At 47.6% G+C, this 17,165-nt stretch overlaps 1 protein-coding gene and 1 long non-coding RNA gene across 5 annotated transcripts in view; one reads left to right on the plus strand and one right to left on the minus strand.

Annotated features, from left to right (window-relative positions):
* LOC141073554 (uncharacterized) overlaps positions 1 to 17,165 on the minus strand; it is a 132,756-nt gene that overhangs the window by 62,474 nt on the left and 53,117 nt on the right. The window lies entirely within an intron of this gene.
* The window catches only part of LOC141074284 (uncharacterized), an 82,076-nt gene that overhangs the window by 37,293 nt on the left and 27,618 nt on the right, over positions 1 to 17,165 (plus strand). The window lies entirely within an intron of this gene.

Here is a 17,165-nt window from a genome sequence, read left to right on the forward strand (position 1 = left end):
AACAGATATGTCAGTTTCCCAACTGCTTGGGCGCTGTGGACGGGAAATATATCCGCATTGTAAAGCCAGCCGGATCGGGATCGGAATATTTCAATTACAAGAAATATTTTTCAATTGTCCTCATGGCCATCGCTGATGCGGAATACAAATTTATTGCTGTGGATATTGGGGCCTATGGCCGCTCCAATGACTCTCAAGTTTTCAAACTGTCTGCCATGGGGCGTAAACTGTATGGAAACACCTTCCAGTTCCCACCCCCTAGACCGCTGCCGCAAACATCTGGTCCACCTATGCCATTTGTCTGTGTAGGGGATGAAGCCTTCCAGCTGTCAGAACACCTTTTGAAACCATACTCTAGCAGAGGATTGACAAGACCAAAACGCATTTTTAATTACCGCCTCACAAGAGCAAGAAGAATGGTTGAATGTACCTTTGGTATTCTGACAGCCAAATGGCGGGTCCTATTGACTGCGATCAACCTCAAGACAGAAACTGTTGACGAGGTGATCAAAGCTTGCGTGGTACTCCACAATTTTGTTATCTGCAAGGAACCCATTTCCATTGAGGACACCTCTGAAGAAACCACCTTGCAAGATTACCATGACATTACCACTAGAAGTTCTGTGACGGTTTCGGTAATGAGGGACAATTTTGCACTATACTTTATGTCACCTCAAGGCAGAGTACACTGGCAGGATGACAGAGTGTGAAAGATTTGTGCCCTAACCAAACTTGTGTACCTTCTGTACCAACAGTATATACCTTTGCCAACCAAAGTTGGCTATCTTGTCATGGTCTCTATTTTTAGCTTTAGGCCACAGGTGTGTACCTGGTTGTGTTTTATGCAAAGTATTTCACCTTTTAACAAAAGTTGTGTACATTGTTATGAAATCACCAACAATAAACACAACTTTTTAGGTGAAATACTTTGCTTCAAACTCAACCAGGAACACAACTGTGGCAAAAAGCTAAAATTTACCCACAGTTATATACCTGGTTTTGAATACCTTTTTACCTTTTAAATACAATTTATTTAACCTTTTTTTTAAACATATTTCGCCGCAGAAAGAAATGACAGACAACCAGTGTAAACAATAATTTAACTTTTATTTAAAATATTTTTTTGTTTGTAAACTGTTTTTAAAGTTAAAAAAACTTTTTTAATAAAGGTTTGAAAGTCTTAGTTACTCACCGGTTAACGGTATTTTTCGGAGTCCATGACAGCACCACCTGAGAGAGGGGATCCGCCCTTCAGGAACAGGAAACCTACAGAAACAAAAGGGCGGCACCTCTCCCACGCATCAGTTGGATTACAGAGCACAGAGGACCACAATGGTTAATAGCATAACTTATATACAATACTATACACGACTATTTAAATTACCCGTGTACGTATAAGAGGAAGGAGTGCACACCCAAAATAGACTAAAAGGGAGGGAATATACGGGTGCTGTCATGGACTCCGAAAAATACCGTTAACCAGTGAGTAACTAAGACTTTATCGGTCGTCCATGACAGCACCACCTGAGAGAATTACAGAGAGTAATAACTATTTAGGGAGGGACTACAGCCTGCAGCACCCTTATACCAAAAGAGAGGTCTGTGGAAGCACCCAGGTCTAGCCTATAATGACTATAAAAGGTGCTCGGAGAGGACCAAGTAGCCGCCTTACATATCTGGTCGATGGAGACTTCTGATCTCTCGGCTCACGAGGTCGCCATGGCTCTGGTGGAATGCGCCCTCAGCTTCCCAGGTGGAGACCTGCCTTTTGAAGTGTATGCTACAGAAATTGCTTCTCTAATCCACCTGGCTAGTGTATTTTTTGACACTCTACAACCTTTCCTAGGGCCTTGGTGAGAAATAAATAGGGCATTATCTTTCTTCCAAGGATCGGTAGCTGCCAGATATTCTATGAGGCATTTCCTAACATCCAGGGTATGTAGTTTTTCTTCCTTCTCATTAGCTGGATTAGGGAGGAAGGATGGAAGGACTATTTCCTGAGTCCTATGAAAGTTAGAAACCACTTTAGGTAAGTACGCCGGATCAGGTCTGAGTATTACCCGTCCTAAGGCTGGTTTCACATTTGCGTTTTTTAGCGCTGGAAAAAAACGCATACGTGCGCATGCGATTTTTCCCCTATATTTAACATGGGTGCGCATACCTGCGCACTTGTAAGCGCATGTATGCGATTTTCATGCGCTGCGTTTTTTTGGGGTGTGCGATGGTATTTTCCAGACGCTGCATGTTGCATTTTTTGGCCCTTGAAAAAATCGCATGCGCACGTATGCGCACGTTTTGCGCTAAAAATGGCCATTATAGCCTATGGATGCGCATACGTGCGCACTGGCATGCGCAGGTATGCGCTTTTTTAGCGCAGCGTTTTTTGGGTGGTGTCCACTTTTTATCCTAGTTAGAATCTTCTAAAGTCCAAAAAAAAAAGGCTATATAAAGGAGGTGCCTGCCAAAACTCTGCCACTACTACACTAGACAGATTGAAGAGCAGACATTCAACCAAGAACACATTATATCAGCGAAGAATGTGAGTATATTACATTATATGCCTGTCCTTTTAAATTATGTATGTACTAATGATTTTTATTATTTTTACATGCAGTATGTCTTCAGAATCGGAGTATTCCCCATCGCGGCAGGAATTGGCGCAAGCAGACCGTGAGGTGATTATTTTCGTGCATCTGGTAAGTATATCTGCTGCTTCTCCAAATCTCTTACGTTTTTTTCAACTTTCAGACATCGTCATCATCATCTGCGGACGGGAATAGTGAGGGCGAACAGCAGGAGCAGCGAAGCCAAGTCCCGGTGGTGATACGTAATGTAAGTATCAAATGATTTGTAATGTTTTTTTTTTTTTTTTATCTTCTATTTTTACTCTTTTTTTTTTTTCTTTTTTTGTAACTTTTTAGTCAATTTAAATTTGATTATTCTAATGAATGTGTTTTGTCTAGGTTCCACAACGGGATGAAGACGTCTACCTGGATAATGAGCAGCTCATCAGCCTGGTCCAGGAGCGTTCGCCGTTGTGGGACAGCCGTGACCGGCTGTACAAGGACAATGTGGTGACACGGCGGCTATGGAATGAGGTGGCCGCAGCGTTGATGGATGGCTGGGACAGCGCCACAGCATCCGCCAAAAAGGCGTTTAGTGAGTATTTCCCTGCTCTGTATTGTGCCGCAGTGACTGTTGTCCTTGACGGCACTGTTGGGTTTCGTGCTAGGCGTATTCTAGCAGGAAACCCAACAGTGTCATCGTGGTCTACAGTGACTGCTTTGAGTATTGTATTGCTACATTGTGCCGCAGTGACTGTTGTCCTTGACGGCACTGTTGGGTTTCGTGCTAGGCGTATTCTAGCAGGAAACCCAACAGTGTCATCGGGGTCTACAGTGACTGCTTTGAGTATTGTATTGCTACATTGTGCCGCAGTGACTGTTGTCCTTGACGGCACTGTTGGGTTTCGTGCTAGGCGTATTCTAGCAGGAAACCCAACAGTGTCATCGTGGTGTACAGTGACTGCTTTGAGTATTGTATTGCTACATTGTGCCGCAGTGACTGTTGTCCTTGACGGCACTGTTGGGTTTCGTGCTAGGCGTATTCTAGCAGGAAACCCAACAGTGTCATCGGGGTCTACAGTGACTGCTTTGAGTATTGTATTGCTACATTGTGCCGCAGTGACTGTTGTCCTTGACGGCACTGTTGGGTTTCGTGCTAGGCGTATTCTAGCAGGAAACCCAACAGTGTCATCGTGGTCTACAGTGACTGCTTTGAGTATTGTATTGCTACATTGTGCCGCAGTGACTGTTGTCCTTGACGGCACTGTTGGGTTTCGTGCTAGGCGTATTCTAGCAGGAAACCCAACAGTGTCATCGTGGTCTACAGTGACTGCTTTGAGTATTGTATTGCTACATTGTGCCGCAGTGACTGTTGTCCTTGACGGCACTGTTGGGTTTCGTGCTAGGCGTATTCTAGCAGGAAACCCAACAGTGTCATCGTGGTCTACAGTGACTGCTTTGAGTATTGTATTGCTACATTGTGCCGCAGTGACTGTTGTCCTTGACGGCACTGTTGGGTTTCGTGCTAGGCGTATTCTAGCAGGAAACCCAACAGTGTCATCGTGGTCTACAGTGACTGCTTTGAGTATTGTATTGCTACATTGTGCCGCAGTGACTGTTGTCCTTGACGGCACTGTTGGGTTTCGTGCTAGGCGTATTCTAGCAGGAAACCCAACAGTGTCATCGTGGTCTACAGTGACTGCTTTGAGTATTGTATTGCTACATTGTGCCGCAGTGACTGTTGTCCTTGACGGCACTGTTGGGTTTCGTGCTAGGTGTATTCTAGCAGGAAACCCAACAGTGTCATCGGGGTGTACAGTGACTGCTTTGATTATTGTATTGCTAAATTGTGAAGCAGTGACTGTTGTACTTGACGGCACTGTTTTTTTTTATCAACAGTGGACAAAGTCCGAACACGTTGGCGTTCGATCAAGGACCGCTTCAACAGTGATGTTCGTGCTGAGGGCCAGGTTCGCAGTGGATCTGCGTCAAGGACCAGAACTAGATACCGTCACTATCACGCGTTGCAGTTCCTAAGACCGGTCCTTGCCACAAGATCGTAAGTATTATACATTTTGGGATTTTATTTTTATTAATCTGTGTTTTTCTAATCCACAGCTGATGCTTCTTGTAAAGGCATGGTAGTAATGATTTTCCTTTCTTCCACAGCACCTGGAGCAGCACCCTGCAACCTGGCCCTGGAGCGGTCCTTCGTCGGACGTCCTCTGACCCGTCCCAGCCATCCGACAGCCAGGAAGCACCTTGCAGGTCCCACACACACACAGCTGGTGACCAGGAAGCTGGGCCATCAGGTGTTCCCCTGTCCCAGGTCTCTGCCACTGGTTATGCGGGCACTACCCGCCAGCGGCAGAGGGCCTTGGACAGGAATGTCTTGCCCGAGTTTATGCATTTGAGCGAGACATTTAATTCCAGCCTCAAGTCACTGTCCGACAGAGTTGAAAGCGGTTTTGCACTGATGGAACGTGGTTTTAACCACTTTGAACACCGCTTCAATTCTGTAGAACAGCGCCTTGACCGTCTGGAGGCCGACCTCAACAGACCAGCACACCATTTTTTTAGTAAGATTGAAAAGGGCATGGCGGAACACCTTAGTCCTGATCAACAGCTGAATGTGCTGCAGGCCTGCAACAATGCTTTCTTGCAGGCTATGCAGCATAATCGGTACGGTCAGCAGTCAGTGGTGTCCTTTCCACCTGTGCCACCATTGACTCGCTTCACCTCACTACCGACTTGTGCTGCATACCACTGCACGGACACCTCTCTTCAAAGGCTGGACACCCACCGTTACACCACCACAAGTCTGAGTGCAGCTGGTCACTTCACCGACACCACCATGGCAAGCGCTGCTCCTGTCTGGAGCACCACCGCCAATCCCATGCATGCGTGGAGCTCAGCCACCACTAGGCAAACATGGAACAGCCCTGCCGCTACAACAACATGTAGTAGCCCTGCCACCACCACTCTGCAAACCTGGGCCATCACTGCCGCCACCAGTCCTCCTGCAAGGACGAGCACTGAACAAGAAGAGCAGCATCAGCCACCTCAGCAGCAGCAGCCAACTCAGCAGACGCCACCTCAGCAGCAGCAGCCACCTCAGCAGCAGCCGCCACCTCAGCAGCAGCAGCAACCACCTCAGCAGCAGCCGCCACCTCAGCAGCAGCAGCAACCACCTCAGCAGCAGCAACCACCTCAGCAGCAGCTGCCACCTCAGCAGCAGCCGCCACCTCAGCAGCAGCCGCCACCTCAGCAGCAGCCGCAACCTCTGCAGCAGCAGCCGCCACCTCAGCAGCAGCAGCCATACCAGCAGACGGGGGACCTACATTCCATATTTGCCCCTACTTCAAGGCGAAATCAATCAAGGCGGGCATTGGGCCAAAGTCGGTCCAGGCACACAAGCCTACGGCGACATGCCATTACAACTAATGTAACTGAACAGATTTCCTCTCCTACAAGTGTTCCAAGTTTAATTCCCTTAACTGGACTACCTTCCCCCACAAGTTTTGTTGCCCCTTCCCCTCAAACACCGTCTTCAACTGCAAGTGTTGCATATTCCCTGCACACCCCCAAATTGAAACCATCTGCCCCCAAACGCCGTAAAAAATAATTTTTAAATTTTTTTTTTGTGATAAAAAATAAATTTACATTTGTGGTTCACCATTAATAAGTTTCATTAATGTTGTTTGCGCCGCTCACACACACTGATGGGTAAATACATGTTAAAAACCAACCCAAGGGCTAGTATAGTCATATGTGAAATAACATGGACTAGTATAGTCATTCAAAGGCCTAGTGTAATAACTCTAGTTTTACAAAATAGAATCTGGTTTCATGAAAAACAAACTGTTGAAACTTGTCTAAAAAATAAGTTTCTTTCTAGTTTCACCAGTTTGTTTTTGGTGAAACAAGATGCTAGTTGTTAAAAATCGAGTTATTACAGTAGGCCTTGGTATGACTATACTAGGCCGTGGTATTTCACATATACTACTAGCCCCAAGGCCTAGTATACTCATATTTGAAATACCACGGCCTAGTATAGTCATTCCAAGGCCTAGTGTAATAACTCTAGTTTTACAAAATAGAATCTGGTTTCATGAAAAACAAACTGTTGAAACTTGTCTAAAAAATAAGTTTATTTCTAGTTTCACCAGTTTGTTTTTGGTGAAACAAGATGCTAGTTGTTAAAAATCGAGTTATTACAGTAGGCCTTGGTATGACTATACTAGGCCGTGGTATTTCACATATACTACTAGCCCCAAGGCCTAGTATACTCATATTTGAAATACCACGGCCTAGTATAGTCATTCCAAGGCCTAGTGTAATAACTCTAGTTTTACAAAATAGAATCTGGTTTCATGAAAAACAAACTGTTGAAACTTGTCTAAAAAATAAGTTTCTTTCTAGTTTCACCAGTTTTTGGTGAAACAAGATGCTAGTTGTTAAAAATCGAGTTATTACAGTAGGCCTTGGTATGACTATACTAGGCCGTGGTATTTCACATATACTACTAGCCCCAAGGCCTAGTATACTCATATTTGAAATACCACGGCCTAGTATAGTCATTCCAAGGCCTAGTGTAATAACTCTAGTTTTACAAAATAGAATCTGGTTTCATGAAAAACAAACTGTTGAAACTTGTCTAAAAAATAAGTTTCTTTCTAGTTTCACCAGTTTGTTTTTGGTGAAACAAGATGCTAGTTGTTAAAAATCGAGTTATTACAGTAGGCCTTGGTATGACTATACTAGGCCGTGGTATTTCACATATACTACTAGCCCCAAGGCCTAGTATACTCATATTTGAAATACCACGGCCTAGTATAGTCATTCCAAGGCCTAGTGTAATAACTCTAGTTTTACCAAATAGAATCTGGTTTCATGAAAAACAAACTGTTGAAACTTGTCTAAAAAATAAGTTTCTTTCTAGTTTCACCAGTTTGTTTTTGTTGAAACAAGATGCTAGTTGTTAAAAATCGAGTTATAACAGTAGGCCTTGGTATGACTATACTAGGCCGTGGTATTTCACATATTACTATACTACTAGCCCCAAGGCCTAGTATACTCATATTTGAAATACCACGGCCTAGTATAGTCAATTCAAAGGCCTAGTGTAATAACTTTTAATGGAGCAGATTACATTCATCCACTCAATGCTGACTTGTATTCCCCATGGACTTTCATTGGGGTTGGGTTTTGAGTGTTGTGTTTTGAGAAAATCACATACTTTGTTTTAAACTATTTGCACAATTTTATCTTGAAAAAAAATGGTTTCCTGATTCATGGCCTGCAGCTTTGCTCATTCCAATATATTTCACGCAGACTAGCAATGCTGCATTTTAACTCGTATGTGTATTTACCTGCCCAGGTGTGTGAACATAACAAAATTCAGTTATACATGGGAAGTTTTTTAATTAATCGGAGTTTAAAAAATATAGTGCACTCAGTAATGGTATCAAATAAGGATTTTTATTACCATAAACAACAACATTACACCATTTCATCTTGCCAGTGCACCCGTCCTACATCAGAAATAAAGTAGGCCGCAAATTTGTCCCTCATTTGGCCAACTTCAACGGATGACCTGAGTGTGTGCTGAGTGAATTCAGGCAATGGGTTAGGAGCATCATCGTCCAGTTCAAAGGTCGGGTGCTCTTTAGCCATCACAAAGTTATGTAGAACCACACAGGCCTTCACCACCTCATCGACTGTTTCAAGTTTAAGATTAATGGCCGTGCCCAGAATTCGCCATCTGGAAACAAGAATCCCAAAAGCACACTCGACAGTTCTTCTGGCCCTGGTCAGCCTGTAATTAAAAATTTTTTTGGTGTGGTCCAAGTCCCGGCTGGAGTAGGGTTTCAGTAAGTTTCCGCACATTTGAAAAGCCTCATCGCCAACCATTACAAAGGGCAGTGGCGGAGCTTCGGTGTGAGGAAGAGGCCGTGGCATAGGGAAATTAAATTGGTTGCCATACAACCTCCGGCCCATGTCTGAGTTTTTAAAAGCCTGCGAGTCATTACCACGGCCAAATGCTCCAATGTCCACTGCTACAAACATACATCCGGCATCCGCAATTGCAATGAGTACTATTGAAAAGTACTTTTTGTAATTATAGTACTCAGATCCCGTTCTTTGGGGTTTGATGATCCGTATGTGTTTCCCATCAACAGCTCCCAAACAGTTGGGAAAATTGCATACTGTCCAGAATTTGTCAGCAATTTCCATCCACTTTTCAGCGGTGGGCAGGGGCATAAATTCTGGGCAAAGAACATTCCAGAGAGCCCGGCAGGTGTCAGCAACAATTCCAGACAAGGTAGAGATTCCAATACGGTACTGGAAGTGTAGTGAGGATAGGGTTTCTCCAGTCGCCAGGAATCTGTGAACAGACAAAGAAGTAAAATTAATATTTATGTATATTATTTTTAAAAACTATAAAAAAAATATTAGTACATTCACGAAAACTAATTACCCAAGGTTTTGAATACTAAATTTACAAAAAAAAACATCAGACCACACCCCTTTGTTTTTAAAACATACCGTAATGTCACCAGTAGCCGTTCCTCAGGAGGAATCGCACGACGGAGCTGTGTGTCCTGTCTCCGGATGGATTGTTGGACACGAGCAAGCAAATCCATGAAACTTTCGTGGGACATCCGGATATAATCTGTAAATTTCTCCGGGTTTGACTGGAGCTCGCTGTAGAGGGTATGGTATGCCCCACGGCTCTCCCGGAGTTCAACAATCGGATGTATCCACATACGCCGCCGTCTTCGCTGCCTCTCTCTCTTCCTTTGTTCATGGCAAGCAACTGCATACGCCTGAGCCATCGCGATGTCCAAATCCAAGTTGAAGTGAAAACTCTTCCAGCGCAGATCCATGGTCACGAGAAGAATCAAGCAAATGTGAAGAATACTGTAGACAGGGTGTATATATATTAACATACCACACCCACAATGAAGTCCCATTGGTCTTGTGTGTTGTTGAATGGTTGTTTTTTCTTTTTTGTGGGGTTTTTCCAAAATCTGTAAAAAAACGCAAACGCACAAAAAACGCATACAAACGCGCAAAAACGCTGCGTTTTTTTCCTGCATGCGCATTAAAATGCTGGAAAAAAACGCAGCGTTTGTATGCATTTGTATGCGTTTTTTTAATGCGTTTTTTTGCGGGAAAAACGCGCTGCAAAAAAAAGCAAGTGTGAAACTAGCCTAACCTGTATATAAGGAGGACGCCTAAATAATGCCTGGATGTCGCTTACTCTGCGAGCTGAGGTTAGAGCTACCAGGAAGGCTACTTTGAGGGACAGATTTTTAATGGAAGCTGATGAAATAGGTTCGAATGGAGCTTCCGTCATGGCCGTAAGGACTAGATTCAAGTCCCATGGCATGAATCTATCCTTCACTACTGGCCTGGACCTACCTGCTGCCTTAATGAACCTACTGATCCAGTAATTACCTGCGATGTTGCAGCTAAAGAGAGCCCCCAAAGCTGATACTTGTACTTTAAGAGTACTAGTGGAAAGTCCCATATCCAGACCTTTCTGAAGAAACTCTAAGATCTGATTTATTGGAGTTGAACCCCCAGCAACTATTTCAGAGCGCTGCAGGAACTTCTTCCAAATTCTAGCATAGATCTTGGTAGTAATGGCCTACCTATTCTTAAGTAGGGTGTTAATCAAGTCTGGGGAGAAGTCTTTTTCTTTTAAGAGTGCCCGCTCAAACTCCACGCCGTCAAATGTAGGCCAGCCACCTGAGGGTGGAAGACTGGGCCGTGGGATAGGAGATCCGGGATGTCCGGAAGAACCCAAGGATCGGACACCGACATGGTCCTGAGGCATGAGAACCATGCCCTCCTGGGCAAAAATGGAGCAATGACTATGACCCTTGCTCTGTCTCTCTTGATTTTTCTCAACACCAAGGGTAGTAGCGATAGGGGAGGGAAGGCGTATGCTAGCCTGAAGTCCCGCTTTATCAGAAAGGCATCTACCGCCAGGGGGTTCTCTCTGGGATTTTGGGAGCAGAATAGTCTTAATTTCCTTGGTGGCGAAGAGATCTACCTCTGGCTGTCTCCATTTTTGTATAACCGGGTCGAAGATCGAATTGTTTAGGGACCATTCTCCTTGTTTTAGTAGGTTGCGGCATTTATGTCAACAGGACAAGGAATTCCCAGCCAGTCTCCCATGCCGGTACTGGCCCGGCCTCAAGCTGCTTAACGGCTGCGCTCTGACGAGGGCATGCACATTCAGCTTAGAATGGCTGTTCTGCTAGTTGGAACAACCGTTCTGCCACATTCCTCAGGGGTTTGGAACGAGTCCCACCTTGGTGGTTGACATAAGCCACTGTGACCTGATTGTCGGAGAACACTCGCACATGATGGCCCTGCAGATACATAAGTAACTTCTTAGCTGCCTGCTCTACTGCTGTCAGTTCTTTTCAAATTAGATGACATTTTTATCTGGTGATGGTCCCATAGGCCCTGGACTAGGACTTCACCCATATGAGCCCCCCAACCGGAAGGGCTAGCATCCGTAGTGACTATGGGGGATATGTCACACTCCCAGGGAACCCCTCTGGACAAATTATCCTTTTCTAGCCACCACTCTAGGGACTCCCTTGTGCTTCGGGACAAGGTTAGCTGGCCCTCCAAGTAACCTCCAAGGATTTTTTGATGCAGTAAGACCTCCCCTGTAGTGTTCTTAAATGAAACTGGGCCCACTGGACCACCGGATACAGGAGGAAAGGGAACCCAGAAGGGACATGGCTTTCCTGAGGGACATGGTGGGGTTATTGGCAGCATTTAGGATCTGATAGTGTAGGCGAACAAGCTTCTCCGGAGGCAGCCTGTTTCTCAATCTAGAATCAGGCCTAAAAATTGCTGAATTCTCATCGGCTGTAACCGAGATTTTTTGATATTAAGCAGCCAACCTAACCGCTCTAGGGCCGACATTGCCCTCTGTAGCTGTTCCTTACAATGTTTTGCCGTTTTCCCTATAATCAGGAAGTCATCTAAGTAGGGGACTACTAGAATGTTAGATTCACGTAGATGGGCCATAACTTCCTTCCACCACTTTAGTAAACACCCGGGGAGCGACTGCCACCCCAAAGGGGAGGGCCGCATATTGGAAATGTTCAACTGACTCATTTAACTGAACCGCTACTCTGAGGAAGCGCTGATGGGCTGTATGAATGGGTATATGGTAGTATGCATCTTTTAAATCTAACACCACCATAAAGCAGTTTTGAAACAACAACTTTATTGTTGAATTGATTGTTTCCATTTTGAACGGCCGTATAACCAAGAAATCGTTTGAGGGACTTGAGATTAATTATAGTCCTAAAAGAGCCGTCTGGCTTGCGGACCAGGAACAGAGGGGAGTAGAAACCTTTCCCCCTTTCTCCCTCTGGAACCATAGTCCGGACTTTCTTGTGGCAAAGCTCATGAACCTCGGCCTCCAGGGCAGCTTGTTCTGATGTGGAAGACCTGAGAGGGGTGACCTTAAATCGATCTAGGGGAACCCGGGTGAACTCTAGTCGTAAACCCGCAGCTATCACCCCCAGTATCCAGTTGCTGCTAGAGATCAGCAACCAGGCTGGGTAGAAGGCAGCTAGTCTCCCCCCACAGCATCTAGTCATTGGGGCGGTTTTTAGTGTCACGTGATGGACATTCCTGGCGCCCCCCTCCTCCGAACATAAAACCTGTACCTCTCCTTCTTTTGTCGTCCCATCTGCCCTGATCTCTGGACGGCCTTCTATGGAAATATCCTTTCCTGGTGAAGGGGCGTCAATAAGAAGGATTCGGGAGGCTGGGGAACTTCTTTTTATCGTTCCCGGCTTTCTCTAAAAGTTCGTCCAGGACGGGGCCAAACAGATATTCCCCTCATATGGAATGGAGCAGAGTCGTGACCTGGCCTGGATATCTCCTGGCCAGCATTTTAACCAGAGGGCCCTTCGAGCTGCGTTTGATAACCCAGCTGATCTAGCCGCCATCCTTGCCGAGTCTGCTGAGGCATCAGCCAAGAAAGCCGCAGCACTCTGGATGATCGGTAGAGTTTTCCGACTGGATGCTCTTGGGGCTCCGTCCTTCAGATGGGAATCTAGTTGATCTAGCCAGACCATCACGGATCTGGCTATACAAGTGGCAGCTATCGCTGGTCTTAGGGCGCCTGCTGACATCTCCCATGTTCCCTTTAGAAAAGAATCCGCTTTTTTATCCAGCGGGTCTTTTAAGGAGGCCATATCATCGAACGGTATGGAGGACTTTTTGGAGGCTTTGGCTACTGCCGCGTCCAGCTTAGGGGCCTTATCCCATCTGTTTACCACTGGGTCATCAAATGGGTACCTCCGTTTGAAGGCAGGTGGTAAGGAGCCCCTTTTTTCGGGTCTCTTCCATTCCCTTTCTATCAGGCTCTGGACCTTATCATTTAATGGAAAAGCTTTGTGTTTCCTGGGATCTAGACCTCCGAACATTACCTGTGCCGAAAGCTCTGGCTTTGAGTCTGCTACTGCCATGGTGTACCTTATTGCTTTAACTAGCTTGTCCATCTGGTCTAATGGGAAGCAGAATCGGCTTGAGTCTTCATCCGAAGAGGATGAAGTGGAGGCCGGGGAATCCGAGGAGTAATTGTTCCTAGGGGCAGCTGAGGACTCCGACCCTGAGAAACTAAATTCTCTCCCCCTAGAAGAGTCCCTTTTAGATAGGGCTTTCATCTCTGTCCCTGTAAGGATGGGGGAGAGTGCAAGGGCCTGTCAGTCTATGCCTGGGCCCCCGTCCCCTTCCAACCCCTACCGTCTGTCGCACACATGGCTGACATAGTCTTTTGGGGTGGCCGTCTGGTAAGGGGCACATAAGGGAACACTGCATCAGGGTACATTCACGGAGATCTCTTACCCATGCAGATGAGGCAGGTACCGGATCACGGAGGGAGGCAGGGGGAATCCTTTAGACTGGAGGAACTTCTGCGGCTCTGCTCACTCGTCCGCTTCCACTCGTATGAGGCTTCACCGAGGCCTCCTTCTGTGGGTGCTCCTGCACGTCCTGCTGCTCTATGGGGGTTCTGTCATCCATCGCTGGGCCTTCAGAAGCACCCCGGCAGCATCACCTCCTGCCCTTTAAGGCCTCCCAGTATCCGGTCAGCAGGGCACTGGCGCGGCACCTCCCCCAGGAACCCTCCCGCGACCTTCCACCGCATGAACCGTCCCCCCCCCCCACCGCCTCGGGTACCGCGCGTCCCCCCGGATCGCCGCGCACACGCGGCGCACACTAGGAAGGCGGCCGGCACCTGACTTCCGGTTTTGGCGTTCCCGGCCCCGCCCCTTCCACCGCGTCACTTCCGCCGCGCGTCAGAGGCCGCGGGAGCGCGCGGAAAGGAGCCGGCACGGCGCCCCCGGCTCCGGTATGCCCGCCGCCCCCATGCGCGCCAGCCTGCGCTTGGCGACCGGACGCAACCGCCGACCCGGCCGGAGGGGGTTTGAGACCGGACCCCGGGGCAAAACGCATCAGGAGGGGCCTGCATACATACCTGGTGCCCGCATTCTGGAGACGGCTGTCCACCGGACCCTTTGCTCCGCCTGCTCTAACCACTGCCGTGGCGACCTATCCGGCCCCACCGTGGCGCTTCCAGGTACCCCGAGCTTGACCGAGGTAGGAGATCCCCCCGCTACCTGAGTCAGTCAGCCGGCCTGGGAATCCCTCGATGACTCCATGATGGACGATCTGAAGGAAGTCCCGTCCTCTAGGAACAGGAAACCAACTGATGCGTGGGAGAGGTGCCGCCCTTTTGTATCTGTAGGTTTCCTGTTCCTGAAGGGCGGATCCCCTCTCTCAGGTGGTGCTGTCATGGACGACCGATAAAAAAACATGGGCATTTTTATTACAAAACACATCATAAATCTGTGTAGTGTGGGGTGGAAATACTGCTGGAGGGGCTGCGGGACACTTCGACACTGGGAGTGTGGAGAGAGGATTGGGATCGTGGTGGGGAAGGAACAGTTAGAGGTGATGGTGTGGAAAAAGCTACAGAATGGGTGGACATGTGGGAGGCAGAAGAGGTGGTGTGCGGTGGAGTGGAGGGTTGGGCAGGGACTGTAGGAGCAGATGATGTTGATGGAAAGTTGTATGGGGAAGGAGTTTGGTACGGGGAAGGAGTTTGGTTCGGGGAAGGAGTTTGGTACGGGGCAGGTTGCTGGAAGTGGGGAGATGACTGGTACTGGGGAGGTTGCTGGTACTGGGGAGGTTGCTGGTACTGGGGAGGTTGCTGGTATGTAATAGGAGGGGGAGGATGGCAAGTGGCTGGAGGGGGTGCAGATGTAATAGGAGGGGGAGGATGGAAAGTGGCTGGAGGGGGTGCAGATGTAATAGGAGGGGGAGGATGGAAAGTGGCTGGAGGGGGTGCAGATGTAATAGGAGGGGGAGGATGGAAAGTGGCTGGAGGGGGTGCAGGTGGAGGAACTACAGTGGTGGGAGGTGGAGATTGGGAGGTAACCTGCTGTAGAGCACCGTGGCACGAATTCATTACATGCATCTGCTGGGTAGGAGATAGTGTTGCCATGCGCTCCACAACAGACCTGAAAAAGGTGTGGTTTGGCGAAGAACTTGCTTCTGAATGCATGGTTTGCAGAAGTGTCTTCACCTCCAGAATGCTGGAGTTGATCTGCTGAAAGCCTGCGGAGATTTGCTCTGACAAGACTTTTAGACAGTTCTGGAAAGATGCATTCAGATGCAAGAACTCTGGCGCATAACTCTTTTCCTGACCCCTCTGCCGCTGCCGCCCAGTTCCCGCAGGTGTACTAGAGGTGGCAGGGGCAGAAGGGTGGGGTAAAGGGAAAGCGATCTCCTCACCAGCAGCTTCATGTAATGTAGGCGGCCACGATGCTCCTGTGCTGGTGGATGGGACAGATGGGTCGAATGTGTGGGAAGGCTAGGAAGGTGCAGATGTACCGGGGCGGTCGAAGTGTCCCTCGGTGCCGGTCTCCTCAGGGATCGCCTCAGAAGGGTCCAATCGTGCAGGCTCCCGAGTGCTGCTCACCGTGCTGTGGAATAAAGAGGAAAAAAAAACAATTAAAATAGTGACATGGTATGGCCCTGGCTGAAAAAAAAAAGTTACATCTAAACATTTTTTTGTCACATGTGGTGTGTAATATTTACCTTCTGGTGAGCATTGTCTCCCGGAGGAACGACAGGGCTCGTGCGTACTTGTACTTGCTCCTGCGTCCTCCAGATCCACTCGGGGCCCGCATCTCTTTATTGAACTCCTTCTTGAAACGATCCCTCACAGACCGCCACCGCTTCACAATTCTCTCCCCTGAAACGAGAAAGGACAAAGTGGTTAGTATACAACATCAGTGTTTCCCAAACTCCAGTCCTCATGGTCCCCAGGGGTCATGTTTTCAGGATTTCCAAAGTAAATAGAAATCCTGAACACATGATCCGTGGGGACCACGAGGACTGGAGTTCGGGAAACACTGGTTTAAATCAAGCAACCGGTACTGTATATACTTACGCTCTTTAATCTGGGCCCGAGCTTCGAGGTCCTCCCAGCGGCCCACAAGGAGCGAACAGATTTCCTCCCAGAGTCGTCGGGTAACGATCAGGTCAGCGTGGCGGCGGTCAGCCATATTCCAGAGCGGCTCCCTTTCTCTGACGAGATCGATGAGGCGGTCCACATCAATCCCTCCATCCTCACCGTCAGAGTCGGGAGCACGCTGTGAAGGCTGTTAAAGAAAAAGACAAAAATAACATAATTAGCCTCCACAAAAGAAATGAAATAAAAAGTGCAAAAAAAACAAAGCAAAAATATTTATACTTACACGCTGGTGACCGCCGCGTTGCTGTCGCCGACGACCCTGGGAGGCACTGCGAGGACCTCTTGGCCGAGCACCAGATTGGGAAGACTAGAGAAGAAAACAAAAAATGTTATGTCTTTGGATGTAGGCATTTGTTTGCTGTGTGTGGTCTGCAGAACATTGTTTTCTATGTGTTGTGTGTAGTGTGATGTTGTGTTTCTGCGTTTGATGCAAAAAACTTACCAATTGTGAGCCCACTCCAAGTGTCTGTCCACCCCTTCCTTCTTCTTCTGGGAGCTCCTCTTCATCTTGTGATTCCTGTTTTGAAATAAAAGGCAATGAATACACATATATTACAGAGATGATGGATTTTGGAAATAAAAACTTACCGTCAAACGCTGACGATGCGAGGGAGGGCTCCCAGAAGATGTGCTGTCTTCCTCATGGCCAGACTCCATGGCTGTGGGTGGTGTTTCTGCTGCTGCCATTGCTGCTGCTGCTGCTGCATCTATTGGGCGGCTGTTGAATAAAGAGAAACAAAGGGCCAATGAATATCTTGATATTCCATAGCCCTAGTTTGGAGGAATGGGGGATTTGATAATTACCGTCTCTCATCTGCTGCTGGACTCCCCTCCCGTTGTTCAGCATGCTGCTCCATTTGGGGTGGTGCTGATGGTGCTGCTGCTGATGTCTGCTGCCTTCTCCTGCTCCTGGTTCTTGGCTTGGGTGGCATGTTGGGTGTGGCTGAGGGTCCCATTGTCTTGCTTTTATATATGTCCTGTGGGCAGAGCTACTGAGCATGCTCAGACCA

Source organism: Dendrobates tinctorius, unplaced genomic scaffold, assembly GCF_039654945.1.
Source record: "Dendrobates tinctorius isolate UK_male_01 unplaced genomic scaffold, ASM3965494v1 ptg000014l, whole genome shotgun sequence".
Classification (NCBI taxonomy): domain Eukaryota; kingdom Metazoa; phylum Chordata; class Amphibia; order Anura; family Dendrobatidae; genus Dendrobates; species Dendrobates tinctorius.